The sequence below is a fragment of the Megascapheus bottae genome, chromosome 7 (assembly GCF_031878675.1).
Source record: "Megascapheus bottae isolate mThoBot1 chromosome 7, mThoBot2.hap1, whole genome shotgun sequence".
In the NCBI taxonomy this organism is placed as follows: domain Eukaryota; kingdom Metazoa; phylum Chordata; class Mammalia; order Rodentia; family Geomyidae; genus Megascapheus; species Megascapheus bottae.
The window spans coordinates 50,940,931-50,962,897 of record NC_143515.1 but is presented as its reverse complement, the minus strand read 5'-3'; the positions used below and the strand labels follow the sequence as shown (position 1 = coordinate 50,962,897).

General features: G+C 40.8%; 1 long non-coding RNA gene across 1 annotated transcript; it reads left to right on the top strand.

Moving 5' to 3' along the window:
• The first annotated feature begins 2,054 nt into the window (after positions 1–2,054).
• On the top strand, positions 2,055–12,529 carry LOC150060768 (uncharacterized). The gene is made up of 3 exons (XR_016536161.1): positions 2,055–2,130; positions 3,502–3,668; positions 12,443–12,529. It is a non-coding gene; the product is annotated as an uncharacterized LOC150060768 (long non-coding RNA).
• The last annotated feature ends 9,438 nt before the right edge of the window (positions 12,530–21,967 follow it).

The window sequence follows — 21,967 nt, the reverse complement described above, 5'->3', positions numbered from 1 at the left end:
TAGACCCCTTTGACAAATTTTCATTTTGAATCCAAAGCAATGTCAGTAGCTTGGGGATGAGATGTGGTGGGCCTTGGGCAGAGGGGATGGAAGGGTTAGCATCAGTGCAGGGGTAGCCAGCAGGTCATCACGACTGGGTACACACATCTATCAGTGATAGAAGTGGGAGAATCCAAGCCCCTGAGAGCAAGGGGAGATGGGAAGCCTGTACACAAACCACCTAGGAAGCAAAAGGAGATGCTGTTGATGGAGATGAGATGCAGAATGTACCTGAAAAATGGTTCTGAAGAGAGCATCACCCAGGCAGCTGCTAGCCCCTCCAGTGGCCATGATAATGAAAAATAAAAATAGCAGACACCCTAGTGGACTATTTTACATACACTATTTCATTTTTATCCTTACAGCAATTCCCAAAAGGTTGATTGTATGAGTTTTACTTTGAAGGTCATGAAAGATCTAGGATTAAAATCCTGGTCATTCTGAGGCTAAAGGCTGAGCTTTCCACAGCTTTCTACCTACCTCTCTAAGAAGATATCTAAGTGGATGGGTCCTCACCTATGGTCAAGCTGTGTGTGTGTGTGTGTATGTGTGTGTGTGTGTGTGTGTGTGTGTGTGTAAAGGAAGAGAAAGAGAGAGGGGAGGGCAGACCTAGGCTTGAACTCAGGGCCTGAGTGTTGTTCTTGAAGTTTTTTGGCTCAAAGCTAGCACTCTAACACACTTGTGTCTTTTTGGTAATTTATTAGAGATAAAGAATCTCACTGACTTTCCTGCCTGGGCTGGCTTTGAACCATGATCTTCAGATCTCTTCCTTATGAGTAGCTAGGATTATAGGCATGTTACTGGCACCTGACAGGTGTATGTTTTTGTCCTAGATGAAGATAAGTCCCAAGGAATGGTGGGCTATGCTAATAAATAATCTGTTCAGGTGGGGAGGGGCCAAGGAGTACCTTAGAGTTTGTTCTTTGTACAAGACAGAAATTGGCCCTGTCAGCAAGGACCACTACTTTCCTGTTGGGATAAATGATTGATTTGATCAGAAACCCAAAGCTACTTCTGCCCTGGTTCCTAAAGTGATACTTGGATATTAGGAAACTGCATGGCAGGACAAGATTACACTTAGATTTTAGATCTAATAACTCTGGGTGAATTGTGTGTCCAACATCACTCTGAAAGGATAAGGGAAATAAAGGGTTTGGGATGAAGCTGAGAGAAGTGTTCTGAAAGGTTTGAGTTAGAGAGGCCTTCCGAACTGTAGGAGGGAGGAAGTCCATGGAAATGGAAATGGAAATGGAAAGGGATCTTCATGAGTTCTTTCTTCAGAGTTTGATAAAAATAAGCAAGGTTAATTTGAAAATGGGTTTTGGTTTGCTTTTCCATGTCTCTGGTCAGTGTGACTTGACTGGTGTGTGCTGGAATGTCATAATTTGATGATGCCATAGTAAACCTCAGAATGGAGGCAGCCATTGGTACAGGTTGCCCCTGGGTACTTCTCAAGATACTGGAGGTAGTTTGGAAATGTCACAAAACCACAATAGAGCTGAGGCTCTGAGCAGGGAGGTGCTTTCAGAGGCTTCATTGAGAATTCAAACCAAAGTCACAAAGGCTAGTGGCCTCAGTTTGCCTACCTTCCTAGGGGACAGTTAGTAGGAACCAGTCATCTGGGACAAGTTGGGGTCCCACAATGACCTAGCTCAGTCTCTCCAGATTACTTCTACTGATGTAAGCACTGGAGGCCAAACCAGCATTGGGTCACCTTGAACAGATGACACCATTTCTCTTCCCAGGCTCTATGGTGATCACTGAAAACTGTCACCCAGGCATCCAGAAGTATAAGCGTTGTCTGGAAACTAACACTTATTTCCTGGTGCTAAAAGAATTGTCTTCCTTTTATTATTGTTCCATCAACTCCAGCTCACAAAAGGGCTTAGGTTTTGAAGCACACTCCCATAATTGCCGGCTCTAGTAATAAAGAGGTTACGTTCTCTGCCGTTGTGATGGCAACAGAACCCTTCAGGAATCTCAGCTCCCCTCTGGCCTCTCCACCCAATCTGAGCCCTGTGTTTGTTGCAGGAGGGAGAGATTATTTTGGATCTGCTTGTCTTTGTCTGTTTTCTAAAATTAAATTTTCCTGTAAGTTTCCTCCAACTTCTTTAGACGGGGGGTTAAAATCTTCTGCTAATTGCTCCACAGTAGTGAAGCTTCTTTCCTTTTTCTTTCTGTGAGAGTTGGGGTCTAGAAAGATTTGTCTTGCCCTCTTTCCTTTTCTCTTCCTACCACACCCATAAAATGCATAGGTGGGGCCTGCCCTTAATTCAGCTTGCCACTGCTCCATTATGCCCGGTCTATGTTTACTCTGTTGCCAGACCAGAGGACTCTGAATGAGTTTCTTTCACTGTGGAGAATGGGTGGCTGGGAAAGGGGGTCCCTGTCTTACTCTCTTTGTACACCTTTTCCTTCTAAGTTCTGTGACAGAATGGAAGGATCCTATAGCTTATCCAAAATATGAACACTTTTAGTGTGTCTGTTGATAGATACTGACCATTCCACCTGGACCAAAAGAACAGACCAGGAGGTTCCAGGTCAACTAGGACATGCAGTCCTGATGCCAATGAACTACCCATTCCTCACCCCAGACCTTTGTATATGCCATTCTGGTTGTCTTCCTCCTCCCTCTCCCCCCATCCCTGTCTTCCTCATAATCTTTGAATTTTGGTTTTAAATGACGTTTCTCCTAGGAAGATATCATGGCTCTCCTAGGACTGACCTGGATGGCCTAGGTACAGAACTTCCTTTTCTCCATTAGCTAACTGCATGCTTTTTAATTTCCCATCCATTGCATGTATCTCTCAATGTCTCCTCTCTGTCTCTTTCTTTCCCGCTCCCTCCCCACCCCCCATACACACATACACACATGGGTCAGGTCAGGTGTTGGGCACTATCTCTGTGGCATAATACCTGGCATGGTGATTTCAGGTTAGTAAATATTTGTCATACTCATTTCTGTCTCCTTTCCTGATACCTCCTTTTAGCATCTGCTTCTACCTAGTTTTGGCCCATTCTGCTGTTCCTATTTCTTAATTGCCCTCCTTACTCTTCTCTTCTCTTCCTTCCATCAAGTACATCTTTCTCTTCCTCCTCTTTGTTTCCCAGTGCTCACTGTGTCCTGAACCAGATGGCTCATATTCTCTTTTCATTTGTTCCCTATCTTACACAGGGCCCAGGGAGAGGGAGTGGCTGCTGTGAATATGTATCCCAGGCTTCAAAGTTTCAGAGCTGACTGACGCTGGAATAAGGGAAAAGGGAGTCCAGGCTTTGCCATTCTATAAGAGCTCTGCTTCTCTGCTGGTGTGTCACGTTACTTTTGGCTGGTATGTGTATTTCTAGGTTATCACTATTCTCCCTTGCATTTTGGTTCTTTTAAGGGCAGTAGGTTTGAAGCAGGATAGCTTCTGGAATAATTTCTATTGTTAACATAATTGCTTTTGCCTTTCACCATTTTAGATTTGAGAACTAGTTCACATTGTGTCCATCTGTTCTGAGATATCAGCAGTCGCAGATCTGGGGAACAGCAGCAGGCTCGATAGACACATTCTTCAAACCAGATGAGGCGAGGGTGCAGGAGGCCGTTTTGTAGAATGGAGCTTTGCTCTCTCATTTCCTTCCTGCAGGTATTTCCCTACATTTGGGACAGATTTGCTTGGGATACTGTGTGCTCTTTATTTGCTTCCTGGCTTATCTGAGCTCCAAACCCTTATTTGTGCATTGCTGCCAAGACACTTATAGTTCAAACTGAAGGCTAAACATTGGCCTACTTGAGCCAGCTGCACTTGGCCAACAACAACCACGACTATGTGTGTCTTACCTCTGAGTGTGGTGATGCCACATTGGTAAATGGCAATCTAGCATAGGAAGAGTATTTATACCTGAAACGTGCGTGCACGTGCGCGCGCGCGCACACACACACACACACACACACACACACACACACACACACACACACACTGTGTGAACATGCATGTGCTTATTTTGTGATGAAACATTTACCAGCCTGCCACTGGCTCATGTATCAACACTTGAGCTCTATAATATAGGAGTCACTAGCTATATTCTATTACTTCCATTTAGATCAATTAAAATGGGAATAAAATCTTCAGTTTTCAATCTCTTGAGCAAGATTTTAAAATGTCACTATCACATGTGCTTGAGGGCTACTGTGTAGAGGATGATAACACTTGTACCACCACAGCCAGACCTGTTGGACAGCCCTGAAAACTGGTTAACACTGGCCATCTGGTGTCACGGTCTGGTTTGAGGCCTGAGAATTGGCTTATTGGCAGGACTGACAATACTAATGTGTGCCAGTGTTAGTCTAATCTGTTGTATATAGGTAAGAATTATCTTTAATCTTTTACAGCCATGGTGTACAGTGAGCATCAGGAATCCTAGCTACTAAGGAGGATTAGAGCTGAGATTTGTGATTTGAAGACAGCCCAGACAGATAAGTCTAAGAGACACCAGCTATAAAATAACCTGCAATAAGACATGAGAAAGGGTATCAATGTATGTGAAGTAATGCACCTTCTATCTGGCGAATATAATATAACCCTTCTATTAATTACAATAAAAATATATGAAAAAAACCAAACAAACTGGAGTCATGGCTTGAGTGCAAAGTTTTGAGTTCAAGCCCTGGTACTGGCAAAAGAAAAATAATCAAGTAATTCATAAGATACTTTTTATTTTTTTGACTATTTGGGCCATGCAGTCACTGTTTTGACTATTTTGTATCTTAACACAAAGCATTTAGATAATATATTAAAATGAGCATATGTGTGCTTCAGTAAAACTTTGCTTTTTGGTTTTTTTTTAGCATAAACAGTAGGGCCATAGTTTGCCAATCATAGTTTGGCTATTCAGTCATCTAGTTTTTGTGTCAAAATGTTCAAGTATATTTAGAAAATCCAATTTTAGTGCATTTTATTTTAGTGTGTGTGTGGGGGGGTGGGTGTGGTAGGATTTGAATTCAGGGCCTGGACATTGTCCCTGAGCTCTTATTTTTTACACAATTTGACTATCATCAATGACTTCTGTGATCTGGACAGTCTAAATCTGGGAGCCAAAACCTCTGCTTTACCAGGATGGTGGCTCTTGCCACCTTGGCATGGTGAGGTAAAAGACATAAAGCAAAAGGCTGTGTATAGTATAGGCAGTAGAGTGCCTGGGCTTCCTTGTACCTTCCTAGCTTCTGGGCTATTCCATAACATGCTCCGTCTTAATGTTGAAGGAGTGATAGAACAAGCTTTAAGTGTACTGAGAATTCATCAGGCCCTCCTTCTTCGCTCTTCTAGCCTATCCCCATGGTGAGCCTGTCCTTGTAGTGACCTTGTCATCGTGGTGAGCCCGCCCCCATAGTGAGCCTGTCCTCACAGTCTCTTGATGAGCTTCTTTCAGTCAAGAGCATCAAATGCCTCCCTTGGCAGGTATTTAGTTCAGCTCTCATAATTTTTAGATCATGAAGTCAAGGGATCAGAAGTGACTGTTCCATTTGAGATCACAGAGCTACATCGCAACAGAGCAGGGCCTCAGGCCATCTCTTGGTTCCTAGGTCAGCACTGGCAAAGGGAAGATGTGGAGGATTGAAGTCTTCTACCTCTACCACCAGCTAGTTCTTTCCCCTGCCTGAGCTTCCCTCACTTGGATCCTGGCTATCAAATGACTGCTGACGAATCCCAGACTAACTCCAACAGTAATGGGTGGCATTGCAGTGGCTATCATAAAAGCAATGTACTCGATGGAAGGAAGGAAGGAGAGAGGTAGCTGTCCTTTAAAATATTTTTCCTTTTCCATTGTTTCCTTTTCTCTTTCTCTATGAATGGAAAAACCTATATCCCTCTCTGCTGCCCTTTCCCTACTGCCCCACTGACAGAAGGTCTGGAAGCTCTTGTATCTGCAGGATAGCTGGAGCTCTTGACGGGTGGTATAATTAAGCCCCAGCCCAAAGGCTTCTTCCTCTAGTCTTCTGTTTCATCATAATGAGCCAATATTCACTCACACACTTAAAACCTCCAGTAGATTATAACCCCTTAGTACCTAATGCCCTTTAAGGGCTTTCCAGTACCCCTGGCATTAAAAGATCTGAAAGCTGAGCCTCGCTCACCTCCCCATTCTCCTCTCATTCACCCTGATCTCACCCTGTTCAGTGAAATAGAGAGGTTTCCTACCTCAGGGACTTTCTCTGTTTGGAATGCTGTCTTACAATGCACTAACATCACTTCCACAGAAAAATCCATATCAAGGCAAAAATTAAGCTGGTTTTAGTTAGGCTATTGATATATGTTCCTCTTTGTGATACTTTCCACTTAGAAATTTGTTTGTGTTTTTGCTGATTGGACATTGTTCTCTGGGTAGCGAGCCCCATGAAGAGAAGAACCGTGGTGTTATAACAAACTACCATCAATTTTCATGGGTGCACATAGTTTACCTAGTAACGTTAGCTAACTATATTTTCCCAATTACTGTCTGTCTGTCTGTCTGTCTGTCTGTCTGTCTATCATCTATAATCTACTTACCATGTTTATCCATTAGAAAATGGATATCTAATGGATATTATCTTTTTCTCTCTTTTCCTTTCAGATTATACATTCTTTTTTCTCAGGAATCTATGTATTTACTTCTCTCTTTTCTACTGTAGCATTATTTCCACAGTGCCCCAGGGAAGGGACCTTGAACAAGAGGATGTACCTCTAATTCTGTTTCATTGTTTAGAATGGAATGTTATTTTTTATTTTGTAATGTTTTAGGGTGTTTGGGATTTTATTTGTGGTATGGTCTTGCTATGGAAGCCATCAAAGTATAGCTCAGGCTGGTCTCATGTTTAAGATCCAAATTTGCAACCTAACCATGCCTGGACACTGTCCTTGGACACTTTTTGCTCCAGGTTAGCACTCTGCCACTTGAGCTACAGCACCACTACTGGCTTTTTCTGAGTATGTGGTACCGAGGAATCAAACCCAGGGCTTTGTGCATGCTAGGAATGCACTCTACCACTAGGCCACGCTCCCGGCCCAGAATGTTATTTTTTTAAATAATTTTTTATTGTGATTAATAGAAGGGTTACATTATATTCAGCAGATATAAGGTGCATAACTTCACAAACATTGATACCCTTTCTCATGACATGGTTCCCATTTCCCTTTCACCCTCCCCCAGCTTATCTTGATTTCCCCCCTTCCCTATCCAATTTCAAATAACCAATTAAGCACATATAAAATGTATCAGATAACAAGGTGAAAAATTGTAACAATATGAGATAACCAAGGGACAGCAAAAGAGATGAGTGATAACATAGTACATTAAGGACAACAGTCACTCTTTATATGGCTTTTGTTTCCTTATCCTGGAAGTCCTTACATTTAGTGTTGCACTATTTGGCCTAATGTCTCTAGATTTTGTTCTATTGTAAATCTCTGCTAGGAGAGCCCAAGGTTTGTACTGATTATGACAAATGAGGGAGACTATTGGTGGCTTACTTCACTTAATATGATTTTTTCTAAGTCTTTCAATTTCCTTACAAATGGGGTGATGCCATTCTTTCTGACAGCATCATAGAATTCCATTGTGTATAAATACCACATCTTGTTGATCCACTCATCAACTGAGGGACATCTGGGTTGGTTCCATATCTTTGCTATAGAATGTTATTTTTAACCAACAAATAAGCCTTAAAAAAACAACTATTTCAAGCCGGGCACGGGTGGCTCTCGCCTATAATCCTAGCTACTCAGGAGGCTGAGATCTGAGGATCAAGGTTCAAAGCCATGCCTGGTCACAAAAGAAACTGAGACTCTTATCCTCAATTAACCTCTAGAAAATGGAAAGTGGGGCTTGGCTCAAGGGTAGGGCAGTAGCCTTGAGCTGAAGAGTTCATGGACAACAACCAGGCCCAGGGGTAGGGTGGTAGCCTTGAAGACTTCAGGGACAGGACGAGTTCAAGCCCCATGGCCCACAAAAACAAAACAAAACAAAAACCCATTTCAGGTTCACAGAAAAATAGAGTAGAAATAGAGGGAGCTCCTATTTGCCCCTTACCTCACATCCACAGCCCCTTCTGCTATCAAGGTACATTTGTTACTACAGTGGAACTTATGGGGACACATCAGTATCACCCAAAGTCTATCGTGACAGCCAAGTTTTCCTTGGTGTTTTACATCCTACAGGTATGGGCCCAGCATGTTTGCTATTATAGTATCTGCTTTGAAGATCCTGGTCCCCCTCTTTTCCTTTTCTCTCTATCCTTCTCTCATCTCCTTTCCCCTTCTCTCCCCTCCCCTGTTTACTTAGGGATCAAATTAAAGTCCTGGTACATTCACCCAGCACTTCTTGGGTATGTTTCATCGATAATCCCAGAACCTCTAGACAAAAAAGTGACCATGGCCAGAGAGCAAATGACAACTGCTTCTCTTTTGGGAGGGTCAAATGACAGACGCAACATTAGCATTTAATCCACTGATACCTCACGCACTTTCTGGAGAGCTATTAATTCTTCACCACAGGAAAGAGTTCACGAGGTTCTTCTTTAGTGGGGTCCCCTCGTTTACCTCCTTTTTTTGATTCCTATTAGACAGTCATCCTTTGACATTATCTTTCACTCTTCTGGTAGAAATAATACCTGAAAGTACCCCACAAAGCAGTATGTTGACAGCACCACATGTCCTGTGCCACATTTATCCCTCCAAATGTTGCTGTGGTAACAACACAAATAGCAGAACACTAGATAATACAAACTGGCAGGCAGAACAAAAATTTCTTTTAATAAATTCATGGCTGCCTTGGAAAAAAACTAGACACATTGATGATATGTTAATTTAAGGCCTGGGAGGGATTGTGGAGTGGTTATGCTTTTGGAGTAGACTCCTGCATATGTCTCTCCATATTGTTCAAATGGTCTTTGGCCATTTGAGTCCATGTCAAACAAGCCAGCTTCACAATCTGCTCATTTGGCGAGCACAACAATACTGATCTTTCTTTTCATATGATAACTGGTCCATTTCCCCTCTGTGCTCTGATGGAGGGTTTTATTTTTCCCCACAGGTTGGAAGTTGTCCTGATGGATAGTGCCACAGACTCAGCACATCTTTTTTCTTCTGTCTCAAATATCTTTTCTCATCTTGACTGAAAACCTTTACCCCTCAAGACTCTGTCCAACTCTTACCTACTTTGACCCACAGATCCTTCCACAGAGAACTTGGTTTGATTCTATTTATAGTTTTCACCGACCTTTATCACAATGCCTTTTTATGCTAGGATGAAGATTTCTGTCTTCTTTCATACCTCCCTTCCATTCTTTTTTCTAGTATTAGGATTTGGACTCAGGGTGCGGTCCTTTAACTTTTTGCTCACCTATGTTCTACCATTTGAGTTACACGTCTGCTTCCAACTTTTTGGTGGTTAATTGGGAATGAGAGTACCAGTGATTTTTCTACCCAGGATGGCTACTTTTGAATGGTAGTTTTCACTGCTCATCCTCCTGAAAAGCTAGGATTACAGGTATAATCCTGGCTAGAGCACAGATTTCTCAAAAATTATTATGATACCATTTTTATATAGCAGAAACCACCCTATATTAATGTTTGATAAACATTTAATGAGTAAAAAATGAGGAAACCAATCACAGATACAGAAAATTTAAAAAAATCAGCAATTAATTCCTACATGAACAAATACTAGCCCTGTTGATTGCTTTTCAGGCTCCAAAAGCATCAATGTGATGAGCTCATTCTTCCAAGAATAAGAAGAATAATTTAGGTTTTTAGTTTCCATCAAGATTATGAAAACAGGGATGTTCTGCTAATTTGCCTCCTAGTAACAAAAACTGGTTTTGTCTCACCATTTTAGCGATGGCAAGGCTTGTGTGCTTTTTTTGCCTAATTAACTCTGTTTACCCTCAGAAGTTAAAAAGTTTTTAATTTATGAAAATGACTCTCAAAAGTTAAGCAAGATTTGAAGAGTAGGAAAACAATATAGGTATTTATTCTTTCTTTGTTCTATAACCAGGTAACACTTCTGTCATTGCTTGTTAGTTTCATGATCCAATGAGGGGTGAAGTGGGGACATGGCATCTGACTCTGCTAAATAAAGGAGACAAGGGTGAAGATCACTGTTGCCTTTCTTCATTTCTCATCTCTGATTTACCTTTCTCTGTAATCCCTCAAAAACCCCATCAGGTCAAGGCGGTCTTCTTGGCTGGTCCCTGACACATTGGTAGGTTCTTACTAAATGTGTTTGGAACAGGGACTTGCTGGGAAGTGCCATTGCTGAGAAAGGAGGATCGCTTGAGTTATGCTAGTAATTCTGGAGAGAGATGGAGCACTGAGGTGTGAGAGAGCACTGTAGGTGCAGAACTGACTGGCTGCATCTAGTTGGGGGCCTCGATTGGGAAGGAAGGAGAACTGAACATGATGAGAAGTGAAGTGGAGTTTGGAGGTAAAGCAACTCTTCTGTGATCTAGGACATAATAACTTTGAAGTTCCAGTGTGTGGTATCTACTAAGTCTAGTTAAAAACGTGCAGCTAAGCTGGGTGCGGTGGCTCACCCCTGTAATCCTAGCTACTCAGGAGTCTGAGATCTGAGGATTGCTGTTCAAAGCCAGCTTGGGCACTAAAGAACAGGAGACTCTTGTCTCCAATTAACCACTAGAAAAATGGGAAGTGGGGCTATGGCTCAAGGGGTAAAGCAGTAGCCTTGAGCTGAAGAGCTCAGGGACAATACCCAGGCCCAGAGTTCAAGCCCATGACCCACAAAACAAACAAAAACAAAAACAAACAAAAACAAAAATGTACAGCTAGAGCTTAGAAGATTCATAGACTAATGGTAGAAACAAGCTTGCTGGATGACTAGGCTTATCTAGGATACCTCACATTCATAATAATAATTAAAATTACTTGCTGACTAGACTAGATTTTCAGCAAATATTTTAAAGAGGTGACTCTGAATGCATATCATTTTTTAAAGTTATTTTTCCCCATCCTAAGGAAATAGTTAAGTTTGACTCTAGAAAAACTTCAGTGGAATTAAGGTGGCATTTATCTAGAGTTTTGTGTATCTGCAATGTAGTTCCAATCTGATGTCCAATGGGAAGCTCTAGGTGGCTAAGAGTCATCTGCAGGCGTGGCAGAATTAGTATTGACAGAGATACCAGAATTTCCAAATAACTAAAAATTACATCGTGTTTTATATAATTGGATGTTATTGATTATCTTGGAAATTATTGTTGAGTGTTAGTTGAGTATAACTTAGATGGGGTAGGGAGTTTAGGGGTGGATGTAGGGGGAGTCAAAGTCATGGAGGAGAGGCTGTTTAGCCTGCAGCTACTATTTCAACCACTAGATGGTAATCTTGCACTGGCCTGGGGAACTACCCAATGACAAAGCATGGCATAAATCAACTGTAGGTAGTTAAAACCCACTGTAGTGAAACAGAGGCTTTCTTGATATTGTGATATAAGACAGTTGATGAGATCTTTCTCATATGTTGTGTGGTGGATGGAGAATACTTGAGGGCTCGGGAGAACAAGAAGAATACTGTTTGAGGCAATATAATACGTGTATTCTAGTTCACCTGTTACCACTTGCTTATAGAGTGTTTGACAGGCTTTAACTTGTAAGGCCTATAAAAATGGGAGGTGATAATTCCTAATTTGTTAGCATGTAGAGCAATTTTCCTCACAACCTTCACCATTAGGGAGAATGAGAGTACCATTAGAAGAAGACAGAAGATACCAAGGGATTCAGTTAGTCTGTTGGAAAATTTAAAAAAATTGTCATAGATGGAGAATTTTCCCCCATTGGGAGAATCATGACCATAAGTCTCTGCTTATAGACCAAGAGTAGAGAATGGAAGGAGGTGAGGGAAAGTTGAGCAAAAATGTTTCATACTGATATTGTGGTATAGACACATGTGTCCACTCAGATCTAGGATCCTAGAAGGTAGAAAGTGCTCATTATGGTGGGAATTGTTATTTACAGCAATCTATGGTGATGGTTTTGTGTTCCAATTCCATAGCTGAGAGGCTCAGTGGAGTTCTTGGGCTTTGCATGTGACACACCTTACGTATTTACTCAGAAATGACTAGGCCAATACATGGATGCAATTACATTATGTGAAAATAATGCCCCTTGAAGGGTAAATCTCCAGGAGATTCAAGTCACAGACATTTTATTCCCTCAGTTTTTCACAGGATACTATACAACTACTGAATTGCCTTTGGAGCCTTGACTTTGTCCTGTCTGATCCAGAATTTCCAAAATTGAGCCATAGGAAGTGTCTTGCTCAGAGTAATTGATGATTACCCAGAGTTCACTGAAGAAATTGAATTGTAACCTCTTTGCTATGAGAATCTGTGGAGATGTCTTATCCTAACTATTGTCTATATCTTTTTTACTAGGGCCGAATGAAGTAGAGAAGGTGAAGATTTAACATTTCCAGGAAAGGAAGGAATGACTACAGAGCTATAGAAATGAGGGTAGGGATTATGTCTTATGGGGTATATTTCTGTGACTATTTATTCTGTCCTCCCAGGACTGATAGTCTTTGAGCAATTATCTAGCATAGTCAGATAGTCTGTTTAGTGTCCTTGATGAGCCTTGATCAAATTAAATTGATTCTGAAATACTTTCTTTGGTTTGAGGATGCTCAAGAAAGCTGTACAGCCCAATAAAAGAGTTAGCATGTAATCCAACTCCACGCTTAGTCGTACATACCTTCTATCTTATCATTTAAACATATTTTGATGACCAAATTTCTTGTTTGTAGCCTTAGTATTTCTGGAGTCCCTTTTGGCTCAGGCTTTGCATGGTGTTGGTTTTCTTCTCCCCCAAACAGTGGAAATGCCAATACAGGGAAAAGTAAGATTGATAGATCCCGACTGTTTTTCATTAACTAACACAAAAATATAAGAACCCTCAAGGAGATGAATGTGTTTGGCTGCCAGGGTAGAATGAGCAACTGGAAAGGCAAAGAGCCAAGGGATTGGCTGATAGTTTGTGTATCCATTCTTTCCTTTGCGTTGTTCTCACTATGATCTTCCTGTCTCTCTCTGGGCCAGAAAGGCATTGCACACTGCCCAAGTGGAACGGTAACATCAGGGGAGCTCTGGAGACAAAGTAAGTATTGACAACATCTGGGTGTCTCCTGAAAATTCTCTTCCCCTTTTCCTTCCACTCATGGCAATTATAACACCAAAGTTTGGTGGTTGCCGGGGGTTGTGGGATACCGGTTGCAATCTTGGAGACTTCCAACCTTGAAGACCATTTTCCTTCTACTCACCTGGATAATCAACAGACCCTAAATGTTTTCCTTTTTTTTAGGAGATAATATTTCAAGGTAGTTGTTAGTCCTAGGGAAATAAAATGTGAGCTTATGTGAAGAAATATTAAGACTGGCGAGGAATAAAATTTGATAGGAGAAATTAAACCAAAAAGCAAAACCAGAGGCAACAGGATAGACAGTAATGTCCAAAGTAAGTACTGAATTTTTCCAAAGTAAGTATTGAACTGATTGGAGAATGAAGCAGAAGGAATCAAATTTGAGGAAGAGTCAACTGAAGACTTTGACATCTGCATATAATTGCTAAACTAAAAGAACTCAGTGATTGGGATGAACCAAGAAGCAAATTAGTAGACTGAAGTTGTGGAACAAGGAACTTTTCTTAGAAGAATTGAAAAAGGATAGAGAAATGTAAAGAATGTCATTGAACAGATATGGAGGGTTGAAATCAAAGTGTGAATGTTTCTCTAATAAGAAGATCACAGGAGGAGTGGAAAGACCTTGAAGTGAAAGGATACAGAAAGTACTGAGAAGGAGAGGTCACCTCACACAGAGACATTCTTCAGTAACATTAAAAGGATATCAAAGTAAAAGAGGAAATTTCTGCAAGCTCTCAAAGATTAAAAAAAATATTATCCCGAAGGACCAAGAAAATCACATTCCAATAATTATACTTTAAAGCAGCTTTACTAGATATAATAAAGTGGCAAATTAATATCTTCAAAGTATCAAACAAGAGGATAGCAAATCTAGTATTATATTGTAGGTAAACTTACTATTTGCATTACTGGATTCTTCAAGGAGAGCTACTAGGGATTGAACCCAGGTCTTCAGGCGTGATAATCAGGCACTGTACCAGTAAGCTACACCTTCAGCCACAACAAAGTTGTTATGTACAGTACAAACTTTTCGGGTATACAGTGTCTAATAGTAATTACTACCAAACATTGATTAAAAAAAAAAAAACAACTCCTGAAGAATCTAGTCAGCTAGAAGTGAAATGAATCTATCCTCACAGATTGCATATAAGATGATTCAATGATTCCAGGAAGAAAGGGGACTAAAAATAATGAACAAATACTGAATAAATGCTATTTCAAGTACATAAAGATTACTTTTCAAAATTTGGCTTCAAAATTAGATCACAATGTATTTATCATTAAGCTATATAGATGTAACTTTAGATAGACAAGTTCTCCAACTACAATAAGAAATTAAATTGCTTAGCATATTCAAGGTCCTGTATTCAATCCCTAGTACTGTACCAAAAATACCCTCCATATTAATTGGAAAAAATTGAAAGAAACATACTTATTACTATGAAAGATGTTTCTGGGTCAGGTGCAATGGCCTTGTAATCCTCTCTACTTGGGAGGCAGTGTTTGGAGAATCATAGGTCAAGGCCTGGATGCCAGAAGGTAAAAAAACAAAAATACAAAAACAAAACCACGAGACTCCCTCTCATCCAATATTTGGATGTGATGGCATGCACCTGTTATCCACTGCAACAAAGGGAAGCATAAATAAGAGGATCACAATCTAGTGCCCACTCCTAAGGTGACACCTAAAGTAGCCAAGAGTGCCTGATGAGCAAGAGTAAGGCTCTGGTGCAGTTTCTAGTGCTTCATAAACAAATAAATAAATAATAAGGAAATGGAAAAGAATGGTATAGTAGTCAGGTCATTCTTATATATGTTTTCTTGCTTTAAGTGAATGTATTTTAAATGTGATTATGAAGGTGATATGTAGAGGGATTACAGGTACATGTCAGATAATGAGTACACTTCCTTTTAAATCATGTCACCCTTACCCTCGCTCTCTCCCAGTTTTTTCCTCCTGACACCACCCACAAGTGGTACGGTTCATTTTCATTATAATGTATAGTATACAGTATATAGTATATATACTATAGTTCATTTTTATTATAGTGTACAGTACATAGTAGATATACTATAGTTCATTTTCATTATAGTATACAGTGTACAGTACATAGTAGATATACTATAATTCATTTTCATTATAGTGTACAGTGTACAGTACATAGTAGATATACTATAGTTCATTTTCATTATAATATAGAGTATACAGTATATAGTAGATATATTATAGTTCATTTTCATTATTGTGCATAGTATGTAGTATAGAGTACCACTGCTACATTTGTTCATCCCTTTGTACATGTCTTTGTTTTTTTTGTCAGTTGTGAGGCTTGAACTTGGGGCCTGGGTACTGTTCCTGAGCTCTTTCTGCTCAAGGCTAGCACTCTACCACTTTCAGCCATAGGACCACTTCTGATTTTTGAGTGGGTAATTGGAGATAAGAATCTTATGGGAACAGCTGGGCACAGTAGCTCATGCCTGTAATTCTAGCTACTCAGGAGGCTGAGATCTGAGGATCAACGTTCAAAGCCAGCCCAGGGAATACAAAGCCCCGAGAGACTCTTATCTCCAATTGATCAATAGAAAATGGAAAGTGGGACTGGGGCTCAAGGGTAAGGTGGTAGCCTTGAGCTGAAGAGCTCAGGGACAGTGCCCAGGCCACAGTTCAAGCCCCATGAAAACCCCCAAAAAGAATCTTTTGGGGACTTCTCTGCTGGCTTTGAACCATGATCCATAGATGTAAACCTCTTGCGTATAGGCATGAGCATCAGCACTCGCTCAGTATATGTCTTTTCTGTACATTGTGTTGGGATATAATCTTTTTTTTTTTTTGCCAGTCCTGGGGTTTGAACTCAGGGTCTGAACACTGTTCTTGGGCTTTTTCCTCAAGGGTAGTGCTCTGCCACTTGAGCCACAGCACCACTCCCGGCTTTCCTATGTAGGTGATACTAAGGAATTGAACCCGAGTCTTTGCACATCCTAGGCAAGCACTCTACCACTAGGCCAAACTCCCGGCTGGGATATAATCTTAAGAAGTGAAAAATTTAAATTTTGTGAGATGTATATCTTCATAGACAGATCAATCTTTGTAAAGAATAATGAAACTCTATGTGTGGATTAAACTTATAAAATTAACCGATGTTACATTGATTTTATACATTCATTTGGGGGCAAACTTATCTTTACAATAGGGAAGATTCAAACGGATTGGCATATTTTGTCTTTTCACGTAGCTTTTATGTCAGTAAGTTTTATATTTTTCTTTGTAGAAGTCTTGCCATTTCCTTTACATACCTATTAGTTTTTGTTAGTATTGATGCTTTTCTCTCCTCATTATTATTTCTGATTGCATATAGTAGAATATAATCACATTACTTTGTCCTTTGTGAAATGACTGATTATAGTAGATTAAAATGGCCAAGGCTATGCAGCAAGTCTTACTCTCCATTGGCAAATGAGCTCTTTTAGGTATGGGTGAAGATACATTTAAATTAAAGGTTATTCTCCTCTTGAGGAAACACCTTCGAGTTTCAAACTCCTTCCTAACCATATAGGCCCCCAGCCAAGTTTGAGCCAGGAGTTAGAGTTCTCCAGGGCCAATGTATATTTCATGGCCTTTATTTTCTCTCTCCCTGTCCTTTGCTAAGCTCAGCTATATACCACCCAGGGGGCCCTTGTACTTAGATCAGTGGAAAGAATGAGATTCTAGGGAATTAGTAAAAATGTGGCCCACTCCAATTCTGGGATGTGCTTTAAGACTCCGAGTTCCTTGTTCAGTTGGTTTCATTCCTATCATCAAGGCTTCAGAGTGACCAGAGGGCACCATAGCATGAGCACGTGGTAGCTGGTCAGCCATAGACCAAGTCTTGCTGTGAGGAGTCTCTGATCTTGTTTATTCTAAGTTTGGTGTCTTCAGTAGCTCCTACTTCTCTGTAGCTCTAGAACACTGACACGTTTATTTGTTGACAGTCCCTAAAGGGACAGACTGAACCGGAACCCAGTGACTCAAATTCTATACTTCTGTGGGTATTCATCTGAATGATCCTAGATAGGTCACTTGACCTTTAAATCCCTTGTTCTTGACTTAGGACAAGAAAATCTTATGTCCTACCTCTAAGGAATATTTTCAGTATCTAATGAGCCAATGCAAGCCAAACCTTACAGAATGTGTAAAAAAACCCATGGAAATGTAAGAGATTATTATCACTGTGGTGTGAGCCATTTATCATCTCCTTTCCAAAATGACAGCTCCATAGGAGAGCAGCTGTGCTGCAGGGAGGGCGGAGGGATGACAATGTGGAGGATTAGAGTGGTGCTGAGGAGCCAGGGGGGTGGGGAAGGAGGAGGAGGAGGAGGAGGAGGAGGTGAAGCATGCTGTTAAAAGAAAGAGAAAGTGAGTGGAATCCAATATTAAATACTAGGCTAGGCATGTTATACATACCATCCCATTTAATACTTATTACAAGCTTTCAAACTATTTTTGATTTTTAATCACTTAGCTCACCTTTTTAGAAGAAAATATATCTAATGAATCATCTGGCTTCCAGTACACACATATGCACACACACAGACACAGACACACAGTGTTAGTACTAGAAACTTAGGACCTCATACTGGTGAAATAAATACTCTAGTACCACAACCCTTTGCCTCTTTCCTTTAGGTACTTCTGGAATAATGTCTTGTGGTTTGTGGCTAAGATTATGATCCTCCTACCTTTGCTTCCTGAGTAGCAGCTATTAGGATGTGTATCCTAACCATACCCGATTTGTTCTTTGAGAACAGACTTAGAAAACCTCCCTCCCTCCCTTCCACCCTCCTTCCCTCTCTCCCTCCCTTCTTTCCTCTTTCCCTCCTTCCCTTTTTCCCCTCCCCTCCTTCCTGTGCCCTTTTGACTTAAAGGTGTCCTTAACACCTTTCCTCTACTCCAGCCACACTGGCTCACTCAGTTTGAGAGCTTTTGTATTTCGATTCCCTTTTTCTTGAAATATCCTTCTCTCATATTTCATTTTCTTTTAATCAAAAGTTTCTACCTTAGGGAGGCTTTTCATTACCCTCTGATGTTTTATATCATATTCCTCTTCTCTGATCTAGTTTGTTATCAGATCCTGTCTAACATCAGTGCATTTTACTTATTTAGATTTTATGCCATTTGTCACCTCTCCTAGAATGGACTCCGAGGGCAGAAGATTTTTTTCTCCTGAGTTATTAATGAATTTCCAGTGACATGAATGGTTCTTGGTTTATAGTAGATACTTGAAAAATATTTACAGATTGAATAAGTGAATAGATGAATGGAAAACAGAGCTGTGTGGGCTTCTTCAGGTTCTGGTATCTGGAGGGGGCTAATGGTGACATCACATCTCAAAAATTAAATATTTGCATAATTCCAAATGCTAGCCCACATGTCTTCTGCTTAGAACTCCTCCCACAAATAAGTTGGTTCTTGAGCTTTCATCTAAAGCTGATCACTGAAATATGTAGGCAATTTAGCTGCCTTAAGCACTTCAGCCTTCTTAGGAAGAAAAAGACCGGGTGCACCCCAGCGAGTGCTCCACCTGCTGTGGGTGGCTGGAAGCCTTCCTTGGCCACTTCGGAGACCAGGCTGGGATCAGTTCATGGTGCACAGGATCACATGGAAACTGCCTGGGGCCTCTCTCTGTGGGTGTGGTCTGTAAAGGACTCCCATCACTTTGTGGACAAGAGGCTGTCTGTTCTGCACAGCGTTTTTCAAATTTACTTTTTTGAGTGTGCAAAGTCTCATCAGAAGCCCTTGTTGCCTTCCCCACCACCCTGTTTGCCTTATTTCACTAAAAGGAACACACCACTACCTAGTATATTTATTCCTTGGAGATAGGAACCTTGTTGTATAGCTTCTGTTGCTTGTGAAACAACTTAAAATTTTCCTTGGCTAAATGCTACTACTTCCTGCAACTCATTTATACTTGCAGTTTAAATAACCCTAGCTAATGATACAAAAAATTGTCTGAAAGTTCCCGAAGTGTAGAGCAGAAAATGTTCCTTATATCTTATTGAGTGAAGATTGTCACTTAAAAACCGGATGACTTTCAGTGATATTATTCTTAGCGTTTTATAAGCAGTGCTTATAAATGAATACTGTGTTGCAAAGAAAACAGAAGACAGGAAAGCAAAGAGACAAGAAGAGTGTTGTTCCAAGCTAAAGGATTCCTGCATTGTCAAGGCCTGTCAATTCCAGAACAAACAGCCCAGAGCACAGCAGCCAGTGCAGCTGCTCACCCAACCATGTTCCCTAATCTAGCTCCTCCTTCCACCTTCCTGCCTGGAAGAGCCTGCCTCCCACTATGGAGGCGGAATGTGGTAGCAGCTCACACTTCTTTGTTAGACAACCTTGGGTAACAGGTGGGAAGAAATGCCTTTTTTTAGGGTCGTTGAGGAGACATTTCTTTTTCTTTGCCAAGAGAGATGGGTGGGAGGAGAGAGTTCTCTTCTGGGCTGCTAGATTCTGTCGTAACTGGGTGGGGCATGTGGAAAAACTGTTTCAACAACCTTCCTACTATAAAGAAGGATGTGGCTGAGCCATCCCAGAATGGCAGAGTACAAGGATGGACAAGTCCCTGTGACCATCAGAATGCCAGTTCACATCTTGTGACTGAACTTTCTGTGTCAGTTATCTATACCTGGCATTCCAGCTCTGGGAGCTAAGAGAAGTTAGATGGGGACCAGTGGGCAAAAACTCATGGTTGTATGCATTTTGGGCTCATTTTTGCTTAGTTTTTTTTTGTTGTTTGCTTTAATAGACTATTTCAAACAACAATAATAAAACCCCCAAACAACTATGGCTTTTTATTATCGATTCTATTTTATGCAGCAGTTGAAAATTCATTCCTTGTTTGGTTGGTTGTTTGTTTTTGCCGGTCCTGGGCTTGAGCTTAGGGCCTAAGCACTAAGCCAGAGCTCTACCCCTTGAGCCTCAGCACCACTTCCAGCTTTTTTTTCTATGTATGTGGTACCAAGGAATTGAACCTGGGTCTTTGTGCATGCTAGGCAGGCACTCTACCACTAGGCCAAACTCCTGGCCCCTCATTCCTTGTTTATACTTTATAAACTATCCTACTAGAAAAGGTACTTCATGAATTCAAAGCTTGTGGCCATCACTTTCAACAATCTGTTTCTTTTTCCTGACTTTGCAATGCATGCCCTATGATGCTGACTGAGATAAATAACATGCTGTGTCACTGTAGTATTAGGGGCAGCACCTTGGAGATGCAAAAATCTCCTCTGGTTTTCTCCTTTGTCCCTCCTAGGAACAAGATGCAAAAGGTTACCCTTTTTAAGGCTTGGAACTATGTAGTGAAACCATACTGTCCTATGCCATACTCCATTATCCTCACGGCTTCTGTCTGTGGCAACATAAACATTAATTCAGGTTCTTCTGCCCTTTAAAAACCAATGGGTCTATCCATACATCTCTGTACTCTAATTCCTCCAAGAGAGATCCTACCCTGTCTAGTTGCTTCTTGGTATTTAATAAAGGAAGAAAGAGAGGGTTTTCATGGAGGTTAATATTTGAAGAGGTATGGGAGAGTGGACCTGATGTTAATATTTCAAATAGCATCACTGGATATATTGTTACTTTAAGAAATCTCCAGATATTACTATTCATTTTCATGGTTTTGGAGGGTTTTTTTTTTCCCCTGCCAGTCCTGGAGTGTGAACTCTGGGCCTGGGCAATATCCCTGGACTTCTTTTTCATAAGGCTAACACTCTGGCACTTAAGCCACAGCATCATTTCTGGATTTTTCTGTGATTAATTGGAACCTCACAGACTTTTCTGCCTGGGTTTCCCTGAAACTACAATCCTCAGCTCTCAGCTTCCTGAGTAGCGAGGATTATAGATTTGAGCCACCAGTGCCCAGCTAAGATTAACTTTTAAAAGTTTGTCCTGTTATATCTAGAATGGTATTATTCTATAGCTATCTTGCCTTCTTTTTAAATATTTGTAACGAGCACTTGAAAATCTGTGCATATTGTGTATTTTAACTTAAATCATGCCTCAATTCACAGTGGCTTCATCTTTATTTCTTAATATTCACATGTGGTTAGGGGCAACTGGATGGCATGATGAAACTAGGAATCGAAGTAGTTGTACAGGGGGTTTCAATTTAATATGTTAGTTTATGACATCTTTTTTTTTTTTGCCAGTCCCGGGGCTTGAACTTAAGGTGTGAGCATTGTCCTTTGGCTTTTTCAAGGCTAGTACTCTACTACTTAAACTACAGCACTGCTTCAGGCTTTTTCTCTGTATGTGGTACAGAGGAATGGAATCCAGGGCTTCGTGAATGCTAAGCAAGCACTTTACCCCTAGGCCCAGCTCCGGGCCCTGATCAGTGTCATCTTTTATTATCCCTCCCCCTTCCTGACCATCCTCTCAGTTTTAGTGCTGTATTTTTAAGGTGTTTTCTTCACTTCTTTTTCTTCATCTTCTTTCTAAATTTAGACTATTTACAAGGAAAATGGTTTTTCACCCAATGCTCATGTTATATTGAGATGGAACCCAGTCAGATGAACAGAGATGATTGCTGTCATTTTTGGTCTAGCTCTATAAGGACTTCCTTGTTAATGCATTTGGGATCAACTTTTGAAATGTTTGCCAGAGGGCAAGAGGAAGAAGGATTGGCGTGAGCACTGATAGAGGATACTCAGAGGAGATGTACAGTTTTGTGGGTTGGCCAACACATAAAGCTTGGTGAAATTTATGATGGATATTTATGATCCAATTATTC